The following is a 25,746-nucleotide window of genomic DNA, read 5'->3' as shown; positions in this document are numbered from 1 at the left end:
GGTTTCCTTTACTGCTTGCTCAGTGTACAGGGTGAACGACAATGTGGAAAGACTTCAATTTGGCTTCAAATCCATTTCAACTGCTGGTCCCTTTTCAAGCGCTTGTCTATAAATCACAGTCTGATAAGAAATAACTTCCACTTTTGTTGATAACTTGTGTTTATTTTATTGTTGTATTCCATAAAATAAAAGTACTACCATACGTTTCAAACTTTCATTCCGGAAAATATAATTTGAGCGAGACGTGTCGATCTTCCAGCATCACGAACACATGTCTGACGAGAAGGAAAACATAAAAGAAAAAAAAAATGTTTTTAATATAGATCCAGGTTAGAATTTATAGGTGCAATGTCTGTAAAATACGAGTTTTCCTGTACGCAGACGATCCCACTACGGACGTAAAGTTGTTAGCCGGCCCAAGCCTGCACCGCAGGAATATGAGAGGAGGGAAGCCAAAATAAGGAAAAGAAAGAAAGCTGGTGGGATAAAAAAACTTGGTCTCTGCCGGGCGGGAATAGGACGCCGTGAATGGCAGCGGTCGGGGCCTGCGATGATGGAAGACCCGCCGCCGTCAATCCTGCTTCACAGACGTGCGCCCCCCCCCCCCACCCCCCCCCCCCCCCCCCCCCCCCCCGCAGGGCAGGAATTTTGATTGCGAAAGTGTCGGAGGAGGCGCAATATCTCAGCCCGTCTGCCTCGTTTTGTTACGCTTCTCACGCCCGGGTTCCGCATTGTTGCACCTGTGGCCATAATTTCCTTTACAAGAGTACAAGGCTTGTATCATCTTGACAGGCGGTTCCCTGTTTGTGGCGCTTAGTAGAGGGAAGAAGTGCTGTTGTCCACGGCTGTAGCACACACAGGTAGAGCGCGTGCAGAATTACTTGCCCCCTAGCCGTGAAGACAGCGCGGTAGGGGAGTGGGCATTGGAAGTGGTGGGGGTTCCCTTACGGATGGGCCAGCGCCGTAGGGGAGGTGAAGTTCTACAGGTGAAGCCTCCAAACAAACGCCTAGTTAGCACTTTCTTAGCTATAGCTAGCGAGTCTGTGAACGATCGTATTTGCAGGTTTTGCCAGTTCGACCAATAGTTTGACAGGCCTACCGTTTATTTTTTGAAATTCAGTACTCTGAAATTGCAACTGAAGGAGCAATTTATTTTCACCTGACTTGTAAACCTTTCTTTCTTTCCCTTGTTACCATGTTAAAATCAGCTTGTTCACCAAAACACAGCAGAAATTTCACAATTTCATATCACTAACACGCTAGTGCAGGTGCAAATTCCACAGTATCCCGTCTATCGTTAAACAAAACTTCGAGACACCAACGGAGGTCAATAGCTTACGAAAATCACATTTTCGGTATAAAAATAAACGTTCAGTTTCTTCACTTATATTGTTTGAAACCCATACTAATTGTCATTTCACCAGCTATCAATGGCCTTTTAAAGAATTACATTATTTCAATCAAAAAATCTGTAGTTACTCATATGTCTCAGCAGATAATAAAGTGTTTCATGTTAACTATATGTGTGCTATCATTTGTCAAACACACGTTTCGATATCTTGATCCACTGATGACATTTGATCGATGTTATGAATTTCACTTTCACCATGCCGTTTGCACATGCGAGTGGACGTGAATGCAATACATACAGTCCATTTCCTCGAGACTGGAGACAGATATAGAACTTATCTCAAGTTTAAACAACTTTGTTTGCTACATCTTGTATGCAGCAATGTATGACCTAACAGGCACCAAACGTAAACTAATTGCAGACTACTAAAATTCCATGCAGTACCTTACTCATTGTCAAACTATGACCATTAAAGAAATGGTAAGCAGTTCATCACGAAACTGACAAATGAGGCATGAGACGCCACGGAATCAATCTTTCCACTGAATAGTTCCTTTGTCGACCGCTGTGGCCGAGCGGTTCTAGGCGCTTCAGTCCGGAACCGCGCTGCTGCTGCGGTCGCAGGTTCGAATCTTGCCTCGGGCGTGGATTTTTTGATGTCCTTAGGTTACTTATGTTTAAGTTGTTCTAAGTCTAGGGGACTGATGACCTCAGATGTTAAGCCCCATAGTGCTTAGAGCTAATAGTTCCTTTAAAATCCCTTGAGAAAGATTACAGACGGTGGTAGCCCCCCTTTTGGATCAAAAGGCTGGACTCGCCCATCGCTGAGAGCGACAGCGCGTTTCTGCACAGAGACCGCGTTATCTTGCGCGATCTCTGCATGTAAACAAGTGCAGCCAAGAAGTACATGACAATTTCTCGGCATGGCCGTGAGTATGTTTCTCGGCCAACAATGAGCTCCTTAGACTCCTTTCAGGTCCAATTTCTGGGTGAGGGGGCTCACATTTTGCTATCCCCTTCCCTTCCCCAACAGAACCTGGAGATAACCCCACTTTTATTATGCCACAGAGACCTATGATATCAAAGTACAAAATCTACTGATATGACAATAATAAATTGTTGACATTAGTGTGAAGTACATTGCTTTAACATAAATTCTATGAAACTGCATTTCAGGGAAATACATAACTAGAAAAACATTCGCCGAAATACTTGAAATCTGTGTGTGCCATGCAACTGATTTATGAACTTTAAGGGCAAGATACTCTCCTAATTCTGACAACATCATAACTTACAATAAGGGTGCAATCGCCGTTATCAGTATTTCAGTGAGTTTTACAACAGTGAATACAGGTCTTTAGCTTATAACTGAGCGAGTATGTAAATGAAAGAAGTGCTATTACCTTCAGCCGTTTCTGCCTACATTTGAGCAAGTCAGATTTGTTACTTTTTCCTTAGTGTAGGATCTTTTCCTTTATATTGCTTTATTCAGTTTCCTGTGATTTGCCAATTCCTCCTGTGAACTCACGAAGCGTACTGGGTTTGTCGTTGGCAGAGGGTATGATCAACATATGAATGTGGACCTGGATCGCTTTTAGCTGGTGTTCAGCTCGCAGGACTGTCCACATGAGCAGCATCCTGTGTTAAACATAGCCTGTAATTTTGTAGAATCCTTAGCATTTCCGAGACTCTTAATTTCCATACGAGTCTATTTCCCGAAACTTGTGGAAATGCATAAAAATATAAACGCCTCTAATAAAATTTCTTTTGGGAGGTTGGGAGGATGCAGGGCTTTGAGACTCCCATGCCCCCCACCCTCCATCGCCCAGCTTGTACATCTGTTATAATATCCGCGTCAACAACAAGTATTTTACATCCATAAATTGCTTAGTATTGGGGAATAGGTGACAGGCAGAGGGTGCCCAATACGGTCAATAGATTATATAAGACCCTTTCTTTACAGTCTACAACTTTTCTTAGGTATTTATTCATACACTTGGCCTAATAAAATTGCTTATTTATCATGTTACTGTTCAAAATCTTTCAATGTAATCAATAAGAAGTTTTTCTTTCCAGTCCCAGAAAACACTGTCTTTACATAAACTTCTGAGGTGGATGGCAACGGCTTGGACTATTTTCAGCAGCCTCGATGGCTGCTACCCACCACTTTGATTGATCTTTTGATTTCAAGTGAAGTGCTGAACCGACGTCTTATCTACAGTCATAGATTGATGCACAAAACCACTTGCGTTAGTTTCAAATCGCTGAAAATTTCTGAGATTTTTGTTTTTGGATTTGTTCAGCAAACACATTCATCTTGCCCACAGATTTCTGTTAGTTATTGATACGTTCGGTACGCTCCATTTCAATACGCTTAAGGCGTCAGTTTTAAATGCCATTGTCTGTTTTCTCTAAGTTTTCATTTTTTGGTCGCACTTTTAAGACATCCATTGCATGCAAAATTTTCAGGGAAATAATGATCACGTTGAGCTCAGTAATCCATTTCCTAAATGAGGAAAATGAAATGAATCGTTATCAACCATCACTAACTATTGATGTATTTCTGCTAAGAATTTTACAACTGCATGGTCTTCCAGTTTATCCGTTAGAACGAAACACTCACAATTATACAACTATAAGGATCTATTACACAGTTCTATTTCGCTTGTGTGATCGTCACTTATCTTAAGCCTTTCTCGGCAATGGTGAACTCACACACTTCCACTGGTTACTTCACCTCGCTCGGGGTCATAGCGATATACCCATACTACGTCCATGGTTATTAGCAGGCTGAAGAAGTCATCTGAATTGGCCTGAAACAGATGGAACATTTCCTCTGTTGCATCGGCTTGGCGGATGTTTCGAATGTGAGCAATCCCGGAAACCACCGGTTTGTCATGCACAAAAATATCGTGCAAGCTGTTGTAAGCTGAGTTTTGACGGATTTTCGGTTTTTAGACTAACGCCTCGACTGTGACTCTCCGTTTCTCAAACACCAGGGTGTCGTGTAATGTTTCCTGCTTCTTCACAGAGAGATGGTCTGCCACTTCTTTCTTTGTCATTCAGGCTTGTTTGACACACTGGAGACGTCTGCTCTTTCTATCCACAGTATGTTATGATGATACACGTTGCCGCACCAACTCATCAGGAATTGTTGCAGCGTTGTGCCCTTCAAAATGCAGAAAACCAATTGCAGCACAATACCCAATCTTATCAATGGGATGTGCTGTTTCATTTTGCCTCCCCTAGCAGCAAGCTACGATAGTGTGGTATGGGGGATTTAAATGTGTAGCATGATTGCAGACATTTGCCTGAAAACAAACAATTATTTACGTAACTTTACTTTTCAACGTTCACAAATGGTCCAAATGGCTGTGAGCACTATGGAACTTAACATCTGAGGTCATCAGTCCCCTAGAACTTAGAACTACTTAAACCTAACTAACCTAAGGACATCACACACATCCATGCCCGAGGCAGGATTCGAACCTGCGACCGTAGCAGTCGCGCGGTTCCGGACTGAAGCGCCTATAACCGCTCGGCCACAGCGGCCGTCTCAATGTTTATATTGATGACATCATTCATAAATGTTTAATTATACTGAACATACTTTAAGAAGTGCTAATGATCAGCTTATAACAGGAGTATTTTAAATTGCAGACCATGAGTAGAGTCAGATTTCTTCTAAATATCGAGTGAAAACATCGACCGATAATAAATTAAAAAAATCGTCATTTCAGCGTTTGGAGCCCATAAAAGGCAAAACTGTTATAGATGGCAAATTAAACGCACAGCTGAAAGAGTTTAAATATGAAGGGTGCAGTTTTAGATGTCCCAAGTAAGATGACGTAGAGCTGAAATTGGCCGGATTCAGACATTTCTGTTGAACGATACAATGTAAATTAAAACATAATGCATGGAATAGAACCTTACCTAAACCTAACAAAGTAATAGCTTAGCCTTTGCTGCTGAAAAGTGGCAGTTGGTGGACGCTAACGTCATATCAATTACAACAAATCGAATAATCAGAGATGAAGTTGCTCCGCTTTGTTGCGGGGTATTCATTACTGGACCATAAACGAAATATTGGGATTATACGAAATCTAAATGTATAACCAATACAACTGTCATTGAAAAATACAGACTAACAAACTAAACTGGAAAGACGATGTCCAACATATGCCTAACAATAAGACGGCTGGAGCTGTGGTATTACATAACACGATAGGAAGGAAAAACGTCGGGCGTTGTTTAAGCAGATGGAGTGAACGATTCTGAGGTGGAACAGGCCAAAAATCCTAATTCCTGAGGATTATGATGATGATGATTTAAAACTTTATCACAACACCTGTGTGTATGGCACCTTGATGGAATGCATGTATACTACCTACACAAAAGTATTTGGGACCCCTTATGCAGTATGGAATTGACCACTAGATGTCATGATATGGGGGGCGGGGGGGGAGAGCGGTATTGTGTTGTCAATACAGAAGCAGTAACAGCAGAATGGGTCGCTAAGGAGGGCTCATTGACTTGGAAATGAACAAGTCATTGGATGTCAACTGAGTAACAAATCTATAAGGAACATTTGAGGCCTGCTCAAGGCGACTGTTGGCGATGTGATTGTTAAGTGGATATGCGAAGGGACAATCGCATCCCCCCCCTTCCATCCTCTTTTTTCCCCACATACCCTCTCTCTGCCCCCGAGTCCTAATGCATTTCCCTCCTCTGCCTTTTCCCATTCCCTCTCGCATCTGCCCTCCCCCTCCCCCCCTTATGAGTCCTCTACCTCCTTCGGTTCCCCCTCCTTTCGTTTTTCCTCTCCTCCCTCCTTGTTTCCCCCCTCATCTGTCCAGGTCTCCCCCTTCCCCCCCCCCCCCCCATTTGTCCTTGGCTATGATGTGTCATCTTTGTGCCAACGTTTTAGTGCAGTGTTTACAGTGAGTGTTCAGTGTTGTGTGTCATTTCCAAAGTGTTGCGAATGGAAATCATACTGTCGCTGGGTGTGATTTTTATATCTCTTGTGAACAAAAACCAAACTGTCGCCATGTTTTTTTAATTGTCTGTCCACTATTTTACCTGTCTGCTTCCTGTGTATTTTATTAGGATTGCCAACCCTTTGTTTTATGTTTTAACTTTCCACAATTTTCCGCCGTTTTTACGATTTAAGTCACGATTTTATCGCCTGCTTTTATTCTTTCTTATCTTCTTTTTACGTTTTAAAAAGTCCGTAGGCTGAAGAGCGGCGTACTAAGCTGCTGCCAGCCCGCCCACTTAGGGGGAATCGAAATTCAATAAAGGAAAAAAAAGGACAATCGCAGTTAAACCAAGACCAGACAGGCCTCATGCACTGACGGACAGGGACCGTCAAGCATTGCAGACGCTGATTGTAGAAGATCGCAGCATCCAAGGAGTCACTCTTGAGTTTCAAAGTGCTTTCAGCAGTGGAGTTAACACAGTGGCCGTGGGCATGGAGGTAAGAACAGTTGAGAACAGTGGCCGAGGAGCTCCTCACAAGACACATATTCCTGTAGTCAAGGGTAAGCGATACTTGAGGAGGCGTAAAGTGCGACACCACTGGACAATGGATGACTGAAAGCGAGTGATTTGGGGCGATGAATCACGGTGTACCCTATAGTAAACCAACGGAAGGGTTGTTTGGCGAATGCTTGGAAAACGCTGCCCGCCGTCACGTGTAGTGACGTCAGTGAAGTTCAGAGGAATTAGTGCTGCGATATTGTGGTGTTTTTCGTGCATAAGGTATGATTCCATTACCGCATTCAAGAAAACGCTGAATGTGGAAGGATATGAACATGTTATATAGCACTGTCTACTGCAAGCAGTAGAGAAACAATTCGAAGAGTATTATTGATTATATCAGCACCACAATACACCCTGTCATAAAGCAGCATCTGTGAGGCAATGGTTTGTGGACAAAAACATTCCTGAAATGTACCGGCATACCCATGGTTCTGGCCTAAACCCAGCAGACTTCAAACCGCCATAAGGGTGAGGGGTGGGCACACCTCATCTCAGTGTCCACTAATAGATACGCTGGCACTCGTGACCAGGTGGTATACCTGTAGTATAACTCCAACAACAACCTGCAGAGTCACGCGCCGCTGATATTTGACCGCCTGACAGAAGGCTGTGTGGACGATATGCACAGTGTCAAAATTAATAAAATAAGAAGAGGTAAACAACATAAATGTGTGCTTACTTTCTCATTAGTATCGATTATTTTTGACACACAGTCAGCACGGATTCAGAAAATATCGTTCTTGTGAAACACAACTAGCTCTTTATACTCATGAAGTTATAAGTGCTATCGACAGGGGATGTCAAATTGATTCCATATTTTTAGACTTCCAGAAGGCTTTTGACACCGTTCCTCACAAGCGTCTTCTAACCAAACTGCGTGCCTACGCAGTATCGCCTCAGTTGTGCGACTGGATTCGTGATTTCCTATCAGAAAGCTCACAGTTCGTAGTAATAGACGGAGAGTCATAGAGTAAAACAAAAGTAATATCCGGCGTTCCCCAAGGATGTGTTATCGGCCCTCTATTGTTCCTGATCTATATTAACGACATAGGAGACAATCTGAGTAGCGGTCTTAGATTGTTTGCAGATGATGCTGTCATTCACCGTCTTGTAAGGCCATCAGATGATCAGAATGACTTGCAAAATGATTTAGATAAGATATCTGTATGGTGCGAAAAGTGGCAATTGACCCTGAATAAAGAAATGTGTGAAGTTATTCACATGAGTACTAAAAGGAATCAGCCAAATTTCGATTACGCGATAAGTGATAAACATCTGAAGGCTGTAAATTCAGCTAAATACTTAGGAATTACAATTACAAATAACCTAATTTGGGACGATCACATTGATAATATTGTAAGTAGAGCAAACCAAAGACTGCGATTCATTGTCAGAACTCTTGGAAGGTGGAACAGGTCCACTAAAGAGACTGCTTACACCATGCTTGTCCGTCCTATTCTGGTGTATTGCTGTGCGGTGTGGGATCCGCATCAGATGGGACTGACGGGTGGCATCGGAAAAGTACAAAGAAGGGCAGCCCGTTTTGTATTATAACGAAATAGGGGAGATAATGTCACAGACATAATACGTGAATTGGAGTGGCAATCATTAAAACAAAGGCGTTTTTCGTTGCGACGGTATCTTCTCATGAAATTTCACTCACCAGTTTTCTCCTCCGATTGCGAAAACATTCTGTTGGCACCCACCTACATAGGGAGAAATGGTCATCACGATAAAATAAGAGAAATCAGGGCTCGCACATAAAAATTTAAGTGCTCGTTTTTCCTGCGTGCCGTTCGAGAGTGGAACGGTAGAGAGACAGCTTGAAGGTGGTTTATTGAACCCTCTGCCAAGCACTTTATTATGAATAGAAGAGTAATCACGTAGATGAAGATGTAGATATTTTAGGTCCACCTCGGTAGCTGACTCGTCAGCATGTTTGATTACTGGGTTTACTTCCCGATACTGCCCGCAATTTTTCCTTGGTCAGGGGACTGGTAGAGGGTGCACTCAGCCTCGTGAGACTACCTGAGGAGATGCTCTTCAGATTAGTAGCGGTTCCAAGGTCGAGAAACTCGACCAAGCCCAGACAGAGCCGTATGCTGACCATACGCCTCACCAGGCCGCATCCGAAGACGTCGCTGGCAGAGTGACACGGCGGTCGGTCGGACCCGATTGGCCCATATAGGCCAGGGCATGCAACTTTTACCGGAATTATAAAACACTATTTTCACTGTGAAGACTGGAAGTTACTTGACACAGCCGTAAAAATGTTTTCTGTGGAATTCTTTCGCATGGAGTAATTTACTTTCGGTGTGGATAATAAAAAGAAAGTAGAACTAACGTTATCTTGGCGATTAAACGACCGCAATTCCGTGAAAATACTTGTTTCTAAGTGATGCTGCACAGCTGAAGCATTTGCTTCAGCAGATGGGAGGCTCGCTGGTAAATCCGCATTAAGGGAGCCAGACTGCAGCTGACTCTCAAGTTGGTCGCTGGCGTCTCAGAGCGATCGGCGAGCACTCTTGCAGAAGAGCCCGCAAATTGCTAAGGGATGGCGGACGCCAGCTGAATCACAAAGAAGAGCTCTGTAGTCCAAACAAACAGCTGTGTCCTACAGGTGGCGCACTCAGCGCCTGAGATTGCTCTGCTCGCTGCTACGCAGTTTGCTTTGGTAGCCATTGAAAAACATTACATGTTCTTCATAAAACTGTTTCCTTTAATTTGAATAAGAGACGAGACATCCTTTGTTCATTGAAATGAAGCTGACCAGTTGCCAGTTATACGTCCCTTGTAACTGATGGTTACCAGGACTTTGGCTGTTCAGTATGAAATGAAAATTAAAATCCCTGTAGACGTCACTTTTGCATTTAATTTATTTATGCAACCAGTTTCGATGTTCCATTACATCATCTTCAGCCCCCTTGACCATTGTAAGCTGGGAACAATCCAATTTCGTGTGCAGTCATGACAGGAGCCAATATTATGTAAACGGTGTCGGTAGATCTCTGGTTTACACACCACTACCCCTTTGTTCACCAACCGAAGACAGTCAGGACCACATTCAACATTGTCCTGACAGTCGTCGGCTCATGAACGAAAGGTTACTGTCTTGTAAACCAGATATATACCGACACCAGCTATATAATATTGGCTCCTGTCATGACTGTGCAGTAGATTGGATTCCACCCGGTTTACGTTGGTCGAAGGGCCTGAAGATAGTGTAAAAAAAACACCGAAATTGGTTGCATAAATAAATTAAATGCAAAAGCGAAGGCTGCAAGTGTTTTAATTTTCATTTCAGTTGCCAGTTATGTTGAACAAGATGGCCAAGATAAAAGAGGCCCTGTGTTACACTAAACGTGATATTCGGATCTACCTGAGTGTTGTTATTTCTTAACGCTAGGGCGGCGCTCGAGCGGACTCACGTGACATCACGTGTTGTAAAGTGACGTTATAGTGATCAGTGCTACGCTCGTCAGTTGTCAATTTGAAGGTCATTGTGAAAAACATTTCTGCATAAAGCATTTTACAATCGAACAAAGAGCGTATATTGTTGAAACCTTTTTTATGTAAATCGTTTAAGCTTAAATCGTTGAAAACGTTACATATTTCACGATAGATTACAAGATCCCTGCTTCCCGAAAATGTTATCAAAAATTTTGAACAAAGTTCGATGCTTGTAAGACCGCCTGGCACCATTTCTACGGTATCTACAGAGCTTTTCAGAGGGTATTTTTTAATGTAAGAGGGAAACGGTTGGTCTTCACATGTGAGCCTCTGTTCAAAATGCACTGACGGAAAAAAATCGGGATGTAGAAAGTAATTAATTACAGTAATGCAATTTCGGGAATCTGTTTGTTTAGGTAACACATTTAAGGGATTAACGTTGAAACATCATAGGTTAATGTAAGCCCGAAATAAGCCACTGCAAATCTGAAAAGCTGGTACATTAATAACCGGTGTAACAGCCAGAACAATAAATGCAAGCATGCAAACGTGCGTGCCTCGATTTGTAGAGGCTCCGGATTTCTGTGTATATGACTGAGTTCCGTGCCTATCGCACTTCGTTTGTCAGTACAGGGTCGGTTAATGCTTCTTGTCGATGACGCTGGAGCTGTCATCCGATGATCTCCCATGTGTGCTCGATTGAAGACAGATATGGTTTTCGAGCAGGCCAAGGCAACATTTAGGCACTCTGCAGGGCGTGATGATTACAACAGCGGTATGTGAGCGAGCTTTATCCTGTTGGAAAACATCCCCTGAAATGCGGCTCACAAATGGCAGCTCGACAGGCCGGATCACCAGACTGACGTACAGATTTGCATCCAGGGTAAGTGGGATAACCACGGAACTGAGCCTGCTGTTGTACGAAATCGCAGCCCAGCCTGTAACTCCAGATACAGGCCCAGTGTGTCGAGCATGCAGACAGGTTGGTTCAGGCTCTCAGATAGCCTCCTTCTAACGCCGCGTTATTTTAGGAGGAGATGACGTTCGCGCTTTACAATGTATAAAGCTACTGATAATATAGCTACTACTACGAAGAGCGGAGTAGGTGCGCAAGTTATTCTGAGTGGCGCTTCACTGTTTTGTGGATGAGTGCTGAATTTTACACTTACTTGCTAGTGCACATGGTAATGGTTGGGTTACTGTGGCTCTAGTATGTGGTGGTGAAGTGGAGACTGTATCAGGGCTGGAGACTTTTAACAGCCGAGAAGTTAATGCTTATCGTACATTTCACACGATCATCTCTGACAATGAGGCATCAGGAAACACAACAGACCTCCACCCTGCCCTCCAATGAGCTCTCGCTTGACACCACTGAAGTCGCAAATGACGGTGATTAGCGGAAAGTGGAACGCAGGATATAGGGCGTCTGGCTCAGAGATGTCCTTACAGTAACCGATTTGCATCAGTTCACTGTGGTGCCAAATGCTGCTCAAATTACTGCTGCAGATGCAGTACGAGAAGCCAGAGACATACGCCAAACACGATAGACTTTCCTCTCGGTAATGTGGCGTGGCCGTAAGGAAACTGATTTTCTTGCGACCGGACATTATAGTAACCACCGCTGACAGCAGTCAGGTGCAGTGGTTAGGTTCTAGGCGAGCATTTCTGAAATATCAAAAGAAGAACATCCAGCTTCTTGTAGACCTGTTACAGTGACACCATTCAAACTCTAGGAGGTGTTGATAAAGGCGTCTTTATCTCCTTAAAGGCATTCTTGACCAACATCAACTCGAACTAACACTCACGGCCATTACTGTGTGTACTTAATGCGAACCTGATTTGTATCCTCACAGTGGCGCTACTAGCGCCACTCTTAAGCGACTGGTGCTAAATTTAAATAGACATCATCTTTCGGATGTAGAAACATGCCTATCAACTTTCGTTGATTTTGCACAACTCCTTTTTGGTGTTGTGATTTTCTTTCTGCGGTGTATTACCTACCTAGCCAACGGCCTTACCGCAGTGGTAACACCGGTTCCCGTATGATCACCGAAGTTATGCGCTCTCGGGCTGGGCTAGCACTTGGATGGGTGACCATCCGGTCTGCGAGCGCTGTTGGCAAGTAGGGTGCACTCAGCCCATATGCGGCAAACTGAGGAGCTACCTGATTGAGAAGTAGCGGCTCCGGTCTCGGAAACTGACATACGGCCGGGAGAGCGGTGTGCTGCCCACATGCCCCTCCGTATCCGCATCCAGTGACGCCTGTGGTCTGAGGATGACACGGCGGCCAGTCGGTTCCTTTAGGCCTTCATGGAATGTGTGGGAGGAGTTTAGTTTAGTATTACCTACCTGGTATCGTCTACATCTCTTAGGACTTTATGCGAGTGTTAGAGCAATGTAGATACACTCAGTATGCAAGAACAGTTGTACTGTGCCTTCAGTGATTGATTTGGGATAAGGTAAGCAAATCTCACGAGTCTCCCACACCGGTGCAACACTTTCGATTTTGTCACTTCATCGGCTTCCGAGTTAGATTCTTATTTACTCATGCAGTTCCACATTTTGATTTGCTAGATAGAACTAATCTTATTGTCTTTTGCCGTTCTTAAGCACTCGTTTATTTTCTTCTTCTTCGTAAAGATCGTTTCAACCGAATACTTGGCCAACACTCTCCCGACGCGATTTGTAATCCTGTAGGAGCAGTTTATTTACAAGACGAACTGAATCAGTTACTGTCGGTTTTCAAGACAAATGGGTTACCAAGACTAGAGAAAGCCATGATTAATTACGAACAACGACTGATGGTTGGGAAAGGTTTATCAAGAATTAGTGATCACATAGGGAAAGCGTTTGCCAAGTATGGGGCTGAAACGATCCTTAGACACACGAAAGAAATAAAAGAAAGCTTGAGAACGGCAAAGAATGTACGGCATCCACAAGCAAATCCTGCTGTGAATAAGATTCCGGTTAGCTGTAAGCAAGCACACACTGAAACCACAAAAAGAAACGTTAACAGGAAAGGAAGCGCCTAGTGCGACAAACCGCCAAATCGACGCGAACGGAACGTTTTTGACGGAAACCACAGACTAAAATTCAGTGACAAGATCCTTTTTAGTAAATACAGCACATTATCAAACATACATGTACGCATAGAGAGGCCATGGAGATAATATAAAGACCATAACAGTATAAAAAGAAGAGAAGAAAATATAGATGCCGTCTTAGCCCCAACGCAATTGCGATCTATTACTTTTAACAGAGGACGATGTTGATGGCTGGTTCAAATGGCTCTGAGCACTATGGGACTCAACTGCTGAGGTCATTAGTCCCCTAGAACTTAGAACTAGTTAAACCTAACTAACCTAAGGACATCACAAACATCCATGCCCGAGGCAGGATTCGAACCTGCGACCGTAGCGGTCTTGCGGTTCCAGACTGCAGCGCCTTTAACCGCACGGCCACTTCGGCCGGCTGACGACGTTGATAACGAGATATAGTTAAGCATTCAGCATCACGTGACGGATGGCGGTGGCCTTTATACTGCTCTGTAAATTCCTTCGAGCCCCTGAGGCAATTACTGTTTTACTTCCCCTGATATGTCACGCACTCGGAGACATGTCAGGGAACAGTTTTATATATCGACTCGGGCAATGCGTGAATCCTGCATCGTCACATGTCAAGATATTTGTCAATATGTTTAACGTTCGATCGTAAATTTGTCTATTTGCTTCATGGCAGAGCTTGTGATGCAGTTGCCTATGGTTTTGCTGAGATAGGATTCCAAAGCAAACGCTGCCCGCTGACATGCCTGAATAATGTGTGATCGTTGTTGCTAGGCGAAAGCGCTCGGTTGTGGCACTTCAGTGAAGGGGGTCAGAGTCTGAAATCCGCGGTCGAGTCGAGTGGAGCTCAGACGATGTGCTTGCCAGCACTGTTCGGATGAAGTTTCTGACTCTCTTCTGGTACAATACTCCGCACCGCGATTGTTCGCTTTAGAGTTTCAGTGTGAACAGATCAATATCGTATAGTGGCATGCGAGATATAGCTAAACTGTGCATATTTAAAAGTGCCAGCAACGAGTAATTTTTAAGTAATGGTTTGTGTATCGCTGACTGTAACTGTAACTGTTCTGAATCGACCCTATCATTATCGTCTTTCTCAAACAATCAGTACTTGAAATAGATTCCTTTAAATTTATGAAGTACAGAGAGTCAGAATCGCTGTAATGTTGCGAGGTGCCGTGTCTAGCAGTGTATTTAACACTAAATTCTTCCAGAATCTTCATATGAAAATGATGCTCTAAGCCCCTCCCCCCTTTTCTAACTCAGACTTTTGCTGTTGCACATGGATTAAGAATAAACGCGAACTGACTGTAATCGGCCCTGCAAGTGGAGTAGAAAAAAGTTTGGGGCCTGCAATAATTTAATTTGATAGAAATTAATTAGATAAATGAAAGTTTCATTAACATAGCGAGAAATGAAAGGGTTGCTCTACCGATTAACAGAATGAAGTTCTGTCCAAAATAACAATTTGATTTATTATAACTAAACTCACAATAGTAAACAAACATCTACAATACATCAAATTGGATACTCAAATAAATGCTGTGAAGGTGAGGTTGTCCATAAACTACATTGTGACATTTATGATCAAGTGGTATGTGGAGCCAATTCCTTGCAACTCAAATCTTAAGAGAAACACCCAGCCAACCCAACATTAATTGCTGCTACAGTAGTGAGAATTCAGGCAGTGAACATCCAAGACAGAACCACGTAAGAAAAGACGGGAACAGGCGCGCTCTGCTGAGCTCTGATTATCACAGAACAAATTACCTAATCTGCCGGTGCTGCGGACATATATTACCAAGCTGTCTTCTTAACTGCAAGACACAATCTGGCGTACCGGAAGCGATGGCTGGTTGCTTCGATTTCCCGTCGTGGTGATGATAATGTCGCGAATATAACCCGAAACAAATTATTCTAGTCTGGTTGTTCCAGACTAAAGACTTCCTATCAATACAAATGCGCCTCTGAGGGAGACAAAGAAGGCTCGCCACATAATCAATGACGGTACGGTACGGTGATCGATTTTAACAAGCGAAGTCACACAGTAACTCCGATAAAGTCAACTTTAGCCAAAACTGCTCAAGACGGACAACATAGGCCGCTTGTACGCAGAACACTCAATTGCCAACTGTACTCGGAAAGTTACGTTGAAGTCGAAACTTCAGCTACTTCGCCAAACAGTTACAATTAAAAATGAAAGTATATTAGACAGCCAACGGAAGGCAGGCTGTCCAGAGCAGCAAGAGCTCAGTGTTGTAACCTACCCTGACCGAAAGGCGAGAGCCGAATCTCTCTAGAGCACCCATACAAGCAGAACATTCCTGCCCTCACGACAGTGGCCGTGGTTAAACGTTCCAATCAGCAACTCGAAAACCGGCGGAAAATTCCAATGTATTGCCAAAGCACTACCACTCCACCAATGGAGATTCTTGGCGCCAATTTCTGCGCCGATTTTCCTACGTCACGGAGCTATGTCCTGAGCAAGCCAATCACAGTTACGATTTTGCAGAAAACGCGGGAATTTTCCCGCCAAGACTGCCTGGGAACACAAGTCATTCCCACGCCTCGCTGGTAGCGTCTCGAAAGTATCCACTCGACTCCCTCACACCCGTCGGGTTAACCCTTCCAAGATCAGCAGTGCCCGCCTGTCACTGGACCACCCGGGTGACAAGAGACGCTGCGTGGGAAGTCAGCGTGTGAAGGAATAGCAACTTTTCACAGCGTGCAATTAGAGAGGAAAATGTAATTACTCAGAGTAAGATAGAAATATGAGAGGGGGCTCATGCCACCTCTCAATGTAACACACTCAGCCACCTTGTTATAGCCTCTCAGCACAGAAATTTTAAATGAAAAACAAGCATCATTAAAAAAATTACCTCAAAAAATTCGTTGATTAGCAAAAATGGAGACCGGGACCTTGGTGCCATTGCAGAGAATCGTAGGTAAATCTGTTCTTGCGTTATATGCCAGAAATAGCCATCTAGATGTGACGCCAGTTACAGTGGGGAAAGAGCGTAGAGTGAGGTTGTTATCTGCTTTTGAAGTTACACAGTAACTCTCTTGTTAGGTACAACTTGCCGCGTCCATCTTTGTGGAGAGCGCCAGCGCAGTGGCAAGTGGCCGTGTTTGCTGGCGGCAGCCGGGCGCCGCCAGCTACCAGCAAAGTGACGGTCGCTTTATCGCCGCCTTCCGCGCCGTTGCAGCCGCTGTGAAGCCGCGCCTGACAGCGGGGGATCGAATCCAGCCGCCGGCCCGCGTGCCTTAGAACGCCTCCTTTAATCCGTCTTCTCGAGCTTATAATGGCACACAGCCACTCACACTACAGTGCCATTCAGTTGGTGCCACGCGAGCTTCACCAAGTGACGGTCTGAATCCTAAATGGATCTTTGAGAGGATATCTTGACATCTAATGCACGTACCATGTTTCTTCATCGATCTTCATAAACTTGTATGGTATCTGCTCATTTTAGAAATGGTTTTGTTAGTATATATTTAACCTAACTAGTTCTGATATGAATAAACTACGCCTTATAACACTCGCAATAATGACCAGTGTGACTCATTAACGCTATACGACGACAACGAAGTAATTCAAAGTTACAAAGGGCGTTCAAAAGGTTTTGCACAGTCGTCTCTAATTTGTTTTATTTTTTGTAGGAGCAGAATGAAATTTTTTGTGAACATACTTGGAACATTTAGCTATAAGTTGGTATATAAAAGTACTTTCATTTATTAACAGGTGAGCCATAATGGACCCTGAAGTAGATGTCAGGTTGCGACAACGGTCAGTGATGTAGTTCCTCTTCAAGAACGGCGATGACTACGTCACATCGATTCACAGGAATTTGCTCCCTGTTTATGTGGAGGACACAGTGGATCGCTGCAGTATTCAGAGGTGGTTGCAGAGGATAAAGAAGGTGATTTCTCTCTACTGGACAATCCACGATGCGGTAGACCACGGACGGCAGTGTGTGATGTGAATAAGGAGACCATTTATGAAATCATTCAAAATGACAGATGTGCGACGACACGACAGCTTGCTGAAATGACTCGTTTGTCATTGGGTAGTGTGGTATCACTGGTACATTCGCTAGGGTACAGAAAATCTGTGCGCGTTTGGTGCCGAGATTATTGACAAGACAAATGGAAACGATGAGGAAGAATGTGTGCGAGGGTGTCATGGAGACCTTCACTGAAGAGTAGAAACAGTGTTTTGACGGCGTCATTACTCTGGATGAATCATGGTTGTTTTTGTCCGAACCTGAGAGCAAAACCCAATCCATGGAGTGGCGTCATCTAGGTTCCCCTCGGAAGAAGAAATCAAGACTTTCACGACCAACAGGCCGAAAGGTAATGGCCTCCTTCTTCTGGGATCAGTGTAGTGTCATTTTCATTGACTTTTTGGGGACCCGGCTCCACAATTAACCTGGACCGTTACTGTTTTGTCACTGGACAAGCTGCGACGTGCCATCAAGACCCACAGACCACAGCTTCAGGGTCAGCTCATAAGATACACCATCACAACGCCAAACCCCACACAGCCCTTATGACGCAGGAGAAAATCAGTATAATGGGTTGGAAAATAGTTCCTCATCCTCCCTACAGTTCGGGCTTGACTCCGTCTGATTTTTACCTCTTTGGTCGTCTGAAGGGCCACCTGCACGTAAAACATTTGATAGTGAGAAAGATCTTATTTCCTGTGTCAAGCGATGGTGTAAAACTCAATCCCCAGAATTTTACCAAAGTGCATTTACATCATGCAAAGAACGTTGGGCCAGATGCGTCACAGCTGATGGAGGCTACATTGAGTAGGCTCAATATATAACTAAATGTTCCAAGTACAGCCGGCCGAAGTGGCCGAGCGGTTAAAGGCGCTACAGTCTGGAACCGCACGACCGTACGGTCGCAGGTTCGAATCCTGCCTCGGGCATGGATGTGTGTGATGTCCTTAGGTTAGTTAGGTTTAAGTAGTTCTAAGTTCTAAGGGACTTATGACCACAGCAGTTGAGTCCCATAGTGCTCAGAGCCATTTGAACCATTTTTTTGTTCCAAGTACGTTCACAAAAAAATAGAGACGACTGTGCAAAACTTTTTGAATGCCCTTTGTAATTCAAAGCTTACAAATAATCGGGCTACGCAAAAATAATAGGGGTAGTGTAAGTGAACCTGAGTAAACCTGAAAAATAGTCGATAAGATCCTAGCAAGGTTGAACATCCGTGGTTCATCAAAATGTGTCAGAAAACAGTGCGAAGAATCTCTTTCTGCATGATCGATTGCTAATTGCTGGATGGATATACACTCCTGGAAATGGAAAAAAGAACACATTGACACCGGTGTGTCAGACCCACTATACTTGCTCCGGACACTGCGAGAGGGCTGTACAAGCAATGATCACACGCACGGCACAGCGGACACACCAGGAACCGCGGTGTTGGCCGTCGAATGGCGCTAGCTGCGCAGCATTTGTGCACCGCCGCCGTCAGTGTCAGCCAATTTGCCGTGGCATACGGAGCTCCATCGCAGTCTTTAACACTGGTAGCATGCCGCGACAGCGTGGACGTGAACCGTATGTGCAGTTGACGGACTTTGAGCGAGGGCGTATAGTGGGCATGCGGGAGGCCGGGTGGACGTACCGCCGAATTGCTCAACACGTGGGGCGTGAGGTCTCCACAGTACATCGATGTTGTCGCCAGTGGTCGGCGGAAGGTGCACGTGCCCGTCGACCTGGGACCGGACCGCAGCGACGCACGGATGCACGCCAAGACCGTAGGATCCTACGCAGTGCCGTAGGGGACCGCACCGCCACTTCCCAGCAAATTAGGGACACTGTTGCTCCTGGGGTATCGGCGAGGACCATTCACAACCGTCTCCATGAAGCTGGGCTACGGTCCCGCACACCGTTAGGCCGTCTTCCGCTCACGCCCCAACATCGTGCAGCCCGCCTCCAGTGGTGTCGCGACAGGCGTGAATGGAGGGACGAATGGAGACGTGTCGTCTTCAGCGATGAGAGTCGCTTCTGCCTTGGTGCCAATGATGGTCTATTTCGTGTTTGGCGCCGTGCAGGTGAGCGCCACAATCAGGACTGCATACGACCGAGGCACACAGGGCCAACACCCGGCATCATGGTGTGGGGAGCGATCTCCTACACTGGCCGTACACCACTGGTGATCGTCGAGGGGACACTGAATAGTGCACGGTATATCCAAACCGTCATCGAACCCATCGTTCTACCATTCCTGGACCGGCAAGGGAACTTGCTGTTCCAACAGGACAATGCACGTCCGCATGTATCCCGTGCCACCCAACGTGCTCTAGAAGGTGTAAGTCAACTACCCTGGCCAGCAAGATCTCCGGATCTGTCCCCCATTGAGCATGTTTGGGACTTAATGAAGCGTCGTCTCACGCGGTCTGCACGTCCAGCACGAACGCTGGTCCAACTGAGGCGCCAGGTGGAAATGGCATGGCAAGCCGTTCCACAGGACTACATCCAGCATCTCTACGATCGTCTCCATGGGAGAATAGCAGCCTGCATTGCTGCGACAGGTGGATATACACTATACTAGTGCCGACTTTGTGCATGCTCTGTTGCCTGTGTCTATGTGCCTGTGGTTCTGTCAGTGTGATCATGTGATGTATCTGACCCCAGGAATGTGTCAATAAAGTTTCCCCTTCCTGGGACAATGAATTCACGGTGTTCTTATTTCAATTTCCAGGAGTGTAGATCTGTACAGACACGGTCAGCGTCTCTTGGAGCAGCAATTGCGTCAAAACTAGTTCATCGGCTGTACTATTCATTCAAAAAGTATGGAACATGTACTATCTAGAAGAGGGACGTTATCTCTGACGCAAAGTTTTGTACGAAGCTTAGCAAAGCATCAGTTATCGGAGATATTGCTGCGCTTTGCAGCACGCGGTTGTATAACGGCCATGTTCAAAAAATGGCTCTGAGCACTATGGGACTTAACTTCTGAGGTCATCAGTCTCCTAGAACTTAGAACTACTTAAACCTAACTAACCTAATGACATCACACACATTTATGCCCGAGGCAGGATTCGAACCTGCGACCGCAGCGGTCGCGCGGCTCCAGACTGTAGCGGCTAGAACCGCTCGGCCACTCCGGCCGGCAACGGCCATGTAATAAAAGTTATGAGCGTACATTAAATATGAAGTTAGTGGCCAAAGAGTTTAAATGAAAGAAACTTCTTGGAAACTGACTTCATATTTACTGTACGCGCATAATTTAAATCAAAGAAAGTATGTAATTTCCACGTACCACAATAAACCAAAAGCAAATAGACATAATCTTTGAGACACATGTAGACACTTGGTACGCAAACCAAACATACTCGCAGGAAATGCTCTAAATTCCATAGCAGTACAAAATATTTACTAATTTCAATGGAATGGTGAGTGATTAACATACCTGCATCCATTGTAGTTTCATGAGAAGACATACCGGGAACAAACCCGTCAACAGCTCTTAGTTCGCGTACAGAAAGTTTTTTACAAATTATGTCGGGCCTGAAAAGGGCCTTTTTTGTAGCTAGGACATTGTTTACTTAAAGCGTGTTCTCGAATTGGCGACCCTCTGACCCGACAGAAGCTTGGTAGCGTCGGACGGTGTTTTGCCGAACTCTTTCAAAGATTCCTGGTATTGCCTTAATGTGATTGGAGGCATGTTGAATGCGATCCACTAACTCCTCTTCGTTTCTAGGTTGTTCGCGTCCGGGTCGACCATCATCAGTTATTTTGCTCCCCAAATAGCACAACTCCTTTACTGCTTTAAGTGTCTCATTTCCTAATCTAATTCCCTCAGCATCACCCGATTTAATTCGACTACATTCCATTATCCTCGTTTTGATTTTGTTGATGTTCATCTTATATCCTCCTTTCAAGACACTGTCCATTCCATTCAACTGCTCTTCCAAGTCCTTTGCTGTCTATGACAGAATTACAATGTCATCGGTGAACCTCAAAGTTTTTATTTCTTCTCCATGGATTTTAATACCTACTCCAAATTTTTCTTTTGTTTCCTTTACTGCTTGCTCAATATACAGATTGAATAACATTCGGGAGAGGCTACAACCCTGTCTTACTCCTTTCCCAACCATTGCTTCCCTTTCATGCCCCTCGACTCTTATAACTGCCATCTGGTTTCTGTACAAATTGTAAATAGCCTTTCGCTCCCTGTATTTTACCCCTGCCACCTTTAGAATTTGAAAGAGAGTACTCCAGTCAACATTGTCAAAAGCTTTCTCTAAGTCTACAAATGCTAGAAACGTAGGTTTGCCTTTCCTTAATCTTTCTTCTAAGATAAGTCGTAAGGTCAGTATTGCCTCACGTGTTCCAATATTTCTACGGAATTCAAACTGATCTTCCCCAATGTCGGCTTCTACCAGTTTTTCCGTTCGTCTGTAAAGTTATTATTTTGCAGCTGTGACTTATTAAACTGATAGTTCGATAATTTTCACATCTGTCAACACCTGCTTTCTTTGGGATTAGAATTATTACATTCTTCTTGAAGTCTGAGGGTACTTCGCCTGTCTCATACATCTTCCTCACCAGATGGTAGAGTTTTGTCAGGACTGGTTCTCCCAAGGCCGTCAGTAGTTCTAATGGAATGTTGTCTACTCCCGGGGCCTTGTTTCGGCTCAGGTCTTTCAATGCTCTGTCAAACTCTTCACGCAGTATCGTACCTCCCATTTCATCTTCATCTACATTCTCTTCCATTTCTATAATATTGTCCTCAAGTACATCGCCCTTGTATAAACCCTCTATATACTCCTTCCACCTTTCTGCCTTCCCTTCTTTGCTTAGAACTGGGTTGCCATCTGAACTCTTGATATTCATACAAGTGGTTCTCTTCTCTCCAAATGTCTCTTTAATTTTCCTGTAGGCAGTATCTATCTTACCCCTAGTGAGACAAGCCTCTACATCCTTACATTTGTCCTCTAGCCATCCCTACTTAGCCATTTTGCACTTCCTGTCGATCTCATTTTTGAGACGTTTGTATTTCTTTTTGCCTGCTTCATTTACTGCATTTTTATATTTTCTCCTTTCATCAATTAAATTCAATATTTCTTCTGTTACCCAAGGATTTCTATTAGCCCTCGTCTTTTTACCTACTTGATCCTCTGCTGCCTTCACTACTTCATCCCTCAGAGCTACCCATTCTTCTTCTACTGTATTTCTTTCCCCCATTCCTGTCAATTGTTCCCTTATGCTTTCCCTGAAACTCTGTACAACCTCTGGTTCTTTCAGTTTATCCAGGTCCCATCTCCTTAAATTCCCGCCTTTTTGCAGTTTCTTCAGTTTCAATCTGCAGTTCATAACCAGTATATTGTGGTCAGAATCCACATCTGCTCCTGGAAATGTCTTACAATTTAAAACCTGGTTCCTAAATCTCTGTCTTACCATTATATAATCTATCTGATACCTTTTAGTATCTCCGGGATTCTTCCATGTATACAACCTTCTTTTATGATTCTTGAACCAAGTGTTAGTTATGATTATGTTGTGCTCTGTGCAAAATTCTACCAGGCGGCTTCCTCTTTCATTTCTGTCCCCCAATCCATATTCACCTACTATGTTTCCTTCTCTCCCTTTTCCTACACTCGAATTCCAGTCACCCATGACTATTAAATTTTCGTCTCCCTTCACAATCTGAATAATTTCTTTTATTTCATCATACATTTCTTCAATTTCTTCGTCATCTGCAGAGCTAGTTGGCATATAAACTTGTACTACTGTAGTAGGCGTGGCCTTCGTGTCTATCTTGGCCACAATAATCCGTTCTCTATGCTGTTTGTAGTAGCTTACCCGCACGCCTATTTTTTTATTCATTATTAAACCTACTCCTGTATTACCTCTATTTGATTTTGTATTTATAACCCTGTAGCCACCTGACCAAAAGTCTTGTTCCTCCTGCCACCGAACTTCACTAATTCCCACTATATCTAACTTTAACCTATCCATTTCCCTTTTTAAATTTTCTAACATACCTGCCCGATTAAGGGATCTGACATTCCACGCTCCGATCCGTGGAACGGCAGTTTTCTTTCTCCTGATAACAACGTCACCTTGAGTAGTCCCCGCCCGGAGATCCGAATGGAGGACTATTTTACCTCCGGAATATTTTACCCAAGAGGACGCCATCATCATTTAACAATACAGTAAAGCTGCATGCCCTCGGGAAAAATTACGGCTGTAGTTTCCTCTTGCTTTCAGCCGTTCGCAGTACCAGCACAGCAAGGCCGTTTTGGTTATTGTTACAAGGCCAGACCAGTCAATCATCCAGACTGTTGCCCCTGCAACTATTGAAAAGGCTGCTGCCCCTCTTCAGGAACCACACGTTTGTCTGGCCTCTCAACAGATACCCCTCCGTTGTGGTTGCACCTTCGGTACGGCCATCTGTATCGCTGAGGCACGCAAGCCTCCCCACCAACGGCAAGGTCCACGGTTCATGGGGGGGGGGGGGGGGGGGGGGGTTCTAAACCTTACAGAAGCTAATCAACCTCCTACAGTTATCATTCTCTCCATTCTCTTCCTATATGCCTAAATGTCGTAATTTTATCTTTTGCTGGTTCGTCCATTATAAACAATACAAGATCATCTGGACATTCCTCTCATTTATTGTAGGTCATTAACGAAATCTCACCTCTTCTCCTCAGGGACATCTTCTTTAGGGCCATACACCCCAGTTACCCAGTTTTATTCCATGAACTTTTATTGTTACAATGGTTGTTCTTTCACTCACTTCTCCGGCCGCTGTGGACGAGCGGTTCTAAGCGCTTCATTCCGGAACCGCGCTGCTGCTACGGTCGCAGGTTCGGATCCTGCCTCGGGCGTGGATGTGTGTGATATCCTTAGTTTAGTTAGGTTTAACTAGTTCTAAGTCTAGGGGACTGATGACCTCAGATGTTAAGTCCCATAGTGCTTAGAGCCATTTGGACCATTTTTTCATTCACTTCCTTCCAATTAATTACTCCCTCTTTCCATTTTCTTTATATAAGAAATGCTACTCCTGATTTTACCCTTTCGGTTTTTTCCCCTAAAGTCCAAAACATAATATATTCTACAATCACTTTCTATTCACATCCGTTCTTTCGTTTCTGTCATTACCAGAATATTCATTTTTAGCATTTCCATTTCTTTAATCATGTTCTCAGTTTTTCCTGCCGACCCCCACATATTCACGTCCCACAATTCAGAATCATTTGTTTTTAACTGTAGTCGAAGCACGTTTTTTTCTTTTTTTTGGGAAACATGGCAAAGTCTGTTCTACCGGGGTATAGTGCCAACCCCAACCTGGAGGACTGGAGCTTTTCCACAGGGTTTACTCCTCCGTTTTTTATTAATCCACTCGAAACTTTTTCGGATAACTTGGTAAACGATCGATTTTGGAATATATATACGTTGTCTAATCAAGTGTGGAAAATACGCAGACACATCTGATGATGAAATATGTGCTGCAAAGTCGATCATGTATGCTGTTTGTTACTCTCCGTAAACCAACACATCTAATACTCTAATCTTTCGCCATATTTCAGCGTACATAATAGTCATGTAGTTGACTAGCAGTATGTTGAGTTTTCTGGAAACAGTTTCTTTCAGACAACAATCACTAACGGTCAGTCCTGGGACAAAAGTGATATGTCATTTTGTATTTGTTCTCTACCGTGTTCCCCGTATTTTAATTGCATTGACAACCGTGTGTACCGTGCTGCCGATCGGGTGCGATGATATTTTCCGTTCCTGTGTTTGTGTGTCTTTTCGCTTTGTGGGTCGTGGTATTTCATTTGCAGCTGGGTTTTTCATTTCCTGCGGCTATCTCTCGCGCAGCCGGTTGTCCCTGTCAGATTCGTTTCAGATTTCTTTACACGCAATCTGATAGCCAGGCTTTACTATTTTCGGCGTCGAATTTCTGGAATCCTCTGTGACAGACTTTTCTCGAGCTGCGCAGTATCACTGGAATACTGTTACAAATTATAATAATTCTCGTTATGGCCAATTCAACTAATAACCAACATAAACAAATGTAATGCAATGCGGGTAAATAAGGAGAAAGGATAAGAGTTTCTTTGACTGTATTATCACTGAGTAAACGTTTTCATTACTCACATCTGCAGTCTGCGTAAATACACCGCAAGCAGAGAACAAGTATACAGGGGGATTAACTGTGGACATAGATATTTTATGATGAGTTGAGCGACTCAGCGCAGATTAGTTTGGTCGTGAGAGAATGTCACACAATAAAATATGCAGTGTACAATTTCACTTGCACTTTAAAATTTACTAATCACTGGTTTCGGATTGGAAGCATTCATTATCAACTTTC

The 25,746-nt window shown here is 44.1% G+C and overlaps 1 protein-coding gene and 1 pseudogene across 1 annotated transcript in view; both read left to right on the top strand.

The window, feature by feature from the left end:
* The window catches only part of LOC124777633 (neuropeptide-like 1), a 427,641-nt gene that overhangs the window by 288,475 nt on the left and 113,420 nt on the right, over positions 1-25,746 (top strand). The window lies entirely within an intron of this gene.
* Positions 12,347-12,463, top strand: LOC124778464 (annotated as a pseudogene).

The sequence above is a fragment of the Schistocerca piceifrons genome, chromosome 2 (genome assembly GCF_021461385.2).
Source record: "Schistocerca piceifrons isolate TAMUIC-IGC-003096 chromosome 2, iqSchPice1.1, whole genome shotgun sequence".
Classification (NCBI taxonomy): domain Eukaryota; kingdom Metazoa; phylum Arthropoda; class Insecta; order Orthoptera; family Acrididae; genus Schistocerca; species Schistocerca piceifrons.
The sequence above is the reverse complement of the archived record's forward strand: the minus strand, read 5'-3'. Positions and strand labels throughout refer to the sequence as shown.